This window comes from Myotis brandtii, unplaced genomic scaffold, assembly GCF_000412655.1.
Source record: "Myotis brandtii unplaced genomic scaffold, ASM41265v1 scaffold115, whole genome shotgun sequence".
NCBI lineage: Eukaryota > Metazoa > Chordata > Mammalia > Chiroptera > Vespertilionidae > Myotis > Myotis brandtii.
This window is the reverse complement of record NW_005353967.1, coordinates 8236347-8241738: the sequence shown is the minus strand read 5'-3', so window position 1 is coordinate 8241738 and position 5392 is coordinate 8236347.

Here is a 5392-nt window from a genome sequence, read left to right as displayed (position 1 = left end):
CCCAAAGGGACCCCGGTGACCGACTCTCCCCGGGCTGCGCGCCTCCCCTAAGCGCTCCCACGCGGCGCGGGTCTTGCTGTTCCCGGCGGAGGACAAAGGTGCTCGCTGGTGGGACTGGGAGAGGGAAGGATCTGCTCGACCTTGACCACCGAGGTCACTTCCCCAGCTCCGGGATCCGGCCGACTAGCCACACCCCAGAATCCCCGAGCCCCTTTCTTCCTGCTTCCTTCCCCGCTGGGGCGCTTTGGTGTCCTTGAGACCGGAATGAACTTGGGGCGCAGCTCTTGCAGCGGGGCGCTGCCTCTTTAGCTCCCGCAGCTGCATCCTGTCCCGGCGGCTGCTGCTGGCCCAGGAGCGGTGTGATGAGTACAGAGCCGTGGAACAGGTCGTACCGGAGAGGGAAATGGGAAAGCCTGTTGTTTCGTCTCCCGAGGAGCATTCGTTAGGAAATGGGCCTCTCCCGCAATCAGTCAGCGCTGATTCAAACTTACCGGATGCAGGGACGGCGCTGTCTGGGGCTCCCTGGAGGGCTGGGACTGGAAGGGTCCGGTCTCTCCCCTTTCCTGCTCCCTGTGTGGGTGGGGAAACCAGCCCCACACTGACCGGAGAAGAGTTTTGGCGAGCCCAGCCTTTTCCTCCTCGCTGAGATACCCCCTCAGAAAGCATTTTCACTCAGCCCTGTACTCTTTCATTCACTCCTCCCTCTTATTGTTTAACCGGGTGACATTCATCGATGCTTTGTGGCTGCCTCCGTCTTCTTACCGCTCACTGGCTTATTCATTACCTTACTTTGTAATGTCTGCTCCTACTGCTGGCCAGAAATTGTTCTCCCCAAGGTCACTGAGGACTGAAAAAAGTCTTTTATTCCAATGGCAGATAGTTAGCGAGTGCTGTATGTGCAGGCACTGCTCTAAGAACTTGTGTTAACTCTTAATCCTCTCAAGGATCCTGTGAGGTGAATGATCAACAAGATCCTCATTTCACGGATGAAGAAACTGAGACAGTAACTCGCCCAAGGGTGCAGGAATATCAGGGGATTCTGGCTCGGGCTGTGGTCCAGCCCTGGGGCTGTTCACCACTGCATACTGTCTCACCTACGGGTCCTTTCTGGGTCCCTGGTTTCCTGAAGTCCTGAGCTGTGTCAGGCATCATTCACCAGACTCTCTTTCTCAGGTCCTTCTTTTCCTTCCTGTGTCGTTTTGTACTAGTTTGGGTTCTTCTACTTTTTAGGATTTCATAAGGACCCCATGCTTGTGATGATAGTGTCCACTCCTGGAAGATAAGAGCCATGGCTGACATTTGTCTATATTTTAAATGCCTCTCCCAGAGCAAAACATGTTGTCCCAACCCCAAGACACAGGCATAGGGACTCTAGCAATTTGGTCAGGAAATGTGAGAGCATTTCTTTCTCTGTTTCCACAACTGCAAAAGCCTCTAACTTAAAATGTGATCTGGCAGAGTAACTGCATCCATTCTATAGACAGACTACTCAAAACACACATTTCACTGGTAGGGTCAGTGAGTGTAAAAAATCCGTTTGTCTTTGAATGAGAAAAAATGGTGTGTGTCTGACATCTACGGAACCCATAAGCACATCCAGACCCCGTAAGCACCAATAAAGGGACTCACACTCATTATTTGAATGTCTGCTACTTTAAATGTTCTGTTATTAATAATAATTAATAAGTTGTTAAGATAGTCCTAATTTTCTCTTGCTATAAAAGTTAACGTATTTCCCCATTTTCTAAAATTGCTACCTTTTTGATAATGTGTATATAATTACTGATCACTCCCTAATTACACCAAACTCACTCTTTGTTAGTCGGGCTGACTTTGCCTGAATGCTGTTAGATTCTGGTGAGATTAAAAAAACAAACAAAACTGTTATGATTGATGAGACAAGGCTTACATTTTGCCTTTCTCACCTCTTTTCTTCCTCTCCTCCCCATCTTAGAGTTGAGCGATAGCATTAGTTATTTTTTATTTGTTGGAACTGCTTTACCAGAATCCGAGGTATCTGCATTTTGCTCAAAGAACTTAATAAAACACCCAGATCAAAAAAATTTTTTTTCATAGAACTTTGTCTCTTCTGTTAAACCTCCACTCATCCAGCTTAAGAGTCTATGTTTTCCACGTGTCTTACTCAGAATGAGTTTAGCATCTCTCACTCAGTGCCTATAATATTCCATTTGGACTTGCCCTGCTTTGTCCCAGAGAATTTCTAGTTGATATCATTTCTGTCAAGGGCCCCCTCCATTTTCCTAGTCAGCTAGGACCAAACTTAGTGGTCCTATCTCCGAACACCCCTCTCCTGGTCATGAAATCTATTCAACTTTTCCCTTGTTTCTTCCTTCTAGCCTTCAGCAATCTCACCCCCTCCCCATCCTTTCTTCACCAGTCTCCCTCCCTCCCATCCCTAAACACTCATTTATCACTTATCACATGTCATTTTCTATTGTTGGCTATCTTCTTTCATAAATGTTTGATGTCCACAAAAAGATTGTGAACAACTTAGGAAATTACATCTTCAGGCCTTACAACTACTAGTTGGTTGATAGGTGTTTGCAGAATATGATCAATGAATTAAGGTAGCACAGATAGGTGGGTGTGCTGATGGAGGGAAACTTTGAAATTTTTTAAGCCAGGTTTTACAGGATGTTGAGGAGTTTGCATTGCTAGACATGCAGGCATTGGCAGGCATTGTAGAAGAAGAGAAAAGCCTCTGCCAACTCCAGTCTGTGGACAGAAACCCAGCTATTCTGGCTAAACATTGCACTTAGAAGTGTAATGAAGTAGGACCATATTGGCAGAGAACAGGAACCCAGTTATCTCGGCTAATAAACGTTACACTCAGAAGTGTAATGGAGTAGGACCATATCCGCAGAGAACCATGAATCCTAATCTTATTTTAGCAAAACAAGATATGAAACCACAGTAAGTTACCAAAAAACAAACCTGTTTTTATTGAAAAAAAAATAACATATACATAAAAGCACACACGACACAAATGAAGAGATTACCACATCAGATATATTTGGCCGTAGAATGACTGTCCTATTCTGGCAGTAGACATGACAGTTGGATGAGTCTGCAGACAGGGCAAATAGGAATCTTTTCCCAAAACACCTCTATATAAGGCGACATGGGCCTGGATCAATCCCAAGAGGCATTGTCAGGAAAGAATTGGCTTTGCTTGGGGAGGTTTAAGGAGAAGAGAAAAGAAAACTGGAAGGAGGTACCAAAATGGTGAGATTAGGGAGCAAGGGAGAGAGTTCTGACCTACCAACTATACTTTAACCACAGTGAATTTTTTTGCCACTTTACCTTGGTCTCTCTCCTTTTTTTCTATGCATGTTTTCCTAAATCACTCCCTATAGAATTTTAGTATTCAGTGTTTTCCATATAACAAATAGTAAGCATTTTTCATTTTATAGAATTTCCAAAAGTCCTGGTGTTTGCATTATAGTATTCCAGTAGTTACAATGTGATTTACTCAACTGATCCTCTATTTGTGGACAGATATATTAGCAGCAAATTATAAACAACCCAAGTTATAGTACTACTTATCTTTGCAGATATGTCATTGAACAAATTGGGATTTGTTTCCTTATGATAGTGTTCCAGGAGTGGAATTACTTTGTTGACAATTATGGCTGTTTTTATGGTTCTTAATACACGTCAGATTTCTAAAAGAAAATTTAAAAACAGAATGGATCTGTTGTGCCTACTTTTCTCTCTCTGAAGTATTGGTAATTCAATTCAATGTGAACAGTGTTATTAAACCCCTTTTGCATGTTTTCTACTATGTCAGTTTCCTCCAGCTGCTGTAACAAAGCACCACAAATTAGGCAGCTTAAAACAACAGAAATTTATTGTCTCAAAGCTCTGGAAGATAGACAGCTGAAATCAGGGTGTCAACATTGTTGGTTACTTCTGAGGGCTTTGAAGGAGAGTCTGTTCCATACCTCTCTCCTAGCTTCTTGGTGACGGTGGCAGTCATTGGCTTATAGATGTTATATTGCAATATCTGACTCGGTCTTCACATAGCATTCTCCCTGTGTGTCTGTCTTCACATGGCCATTGTCTTGTAAGGACACAGTTATATTGGATTAAGGTATGACCTCATCTTAACTAATTATATCTGCAAAGACCCAGTTTCCAAATTATGTCACATTCTGAGGTTCTTGAAGCTGGGATGTCAACATATCTTTCTGGGGATCACAATTCAACCCATAACAAGGACTATGGTAGACACTGTGATAAACATAAAAGCAAGTCCTCTGTTCTTTTTTATTATTGTTGAATTTATTGGGGTGACATTGGTTAATAAAATTATATAGGTCTCATGTGTACAATTCTATAATACATCATCTGTGTATTGTTTTGTGTGTTTACCATTCCAAGTTAAGTCTCCTGCAATACCATTTATCCCCCTTTTTCCCTCCTCTACCTCTTCTCAACCCCCTTTCTCTCTGGTAATCACCATACTGTTGTCTGTGTCTATGAGGTTTTTTCCCCCTTAATCCTTTTGCCTTTTTTACCAACTCCCCCAAATTCCCCTCCCCCACAGCTGTCCGTTTGTTCTATGTATTTATGAGTCTGTTTCTATTTTGTTTGTTAGTTTATTTTATTCATTAGATTCCGTATAAAAATGAAATCTATTTTTTATTTTTTGAGGTAACTTTATACTGTTTTACACAGTGGCTGCACCAGTCTGCATTCCCACCAACAGTGCATGAGGGTTCACTTTTTTCCACATCCTCGCCAACACTTGTTTGTTGATTTATTGATGATAGCCATTCTGTCAGGTGTGAAATGATACCTCATTGTGGTTTTAATTTGCATTGCTCTGATGATTAGTGACATGGAGCATCTTTTCATATGTCTCTTGGCCATCTGTATATACTCTTTGAAGAAGTGTTTATTCAGGTCCTTTGCCCACTTTTTAATTGGATTGTTTGTTTTTTTGGTGTTGAGTTTTAGAAGTTCTTTATAAATGTTGGATATTAACCCCTTATCATATGTATCATTGGGGGCGAATAGGTTTTCCCATTCAGTGGGTTGTCTGTTCATTTGGTTGATGGTTTCCTTTGCTGTGCAAAACCTTTTTAGTTTGATGTCCCATTTGTTTATTTTTTCTTTTGTTTTCCTTGCCTGAGGTGATATATCAGATAAAATATTGCTATGAGAAATGTCCAAGATTGTACTGCCTATGTTTTCTTCTAGTATTTTTATGGTTTCTAGTCTAACATTTAAGTCTTTAATTGATTTTGAGTTTATTCTTGTATATGGTGTAAGAAGATGATTTAGTTTCTTTTTTTTTTTTTTTTTTTTTGCATGTATCTGACCAATTTTCCCAGCACCATTTATTGAAGAGACTGTCTTGACTCCA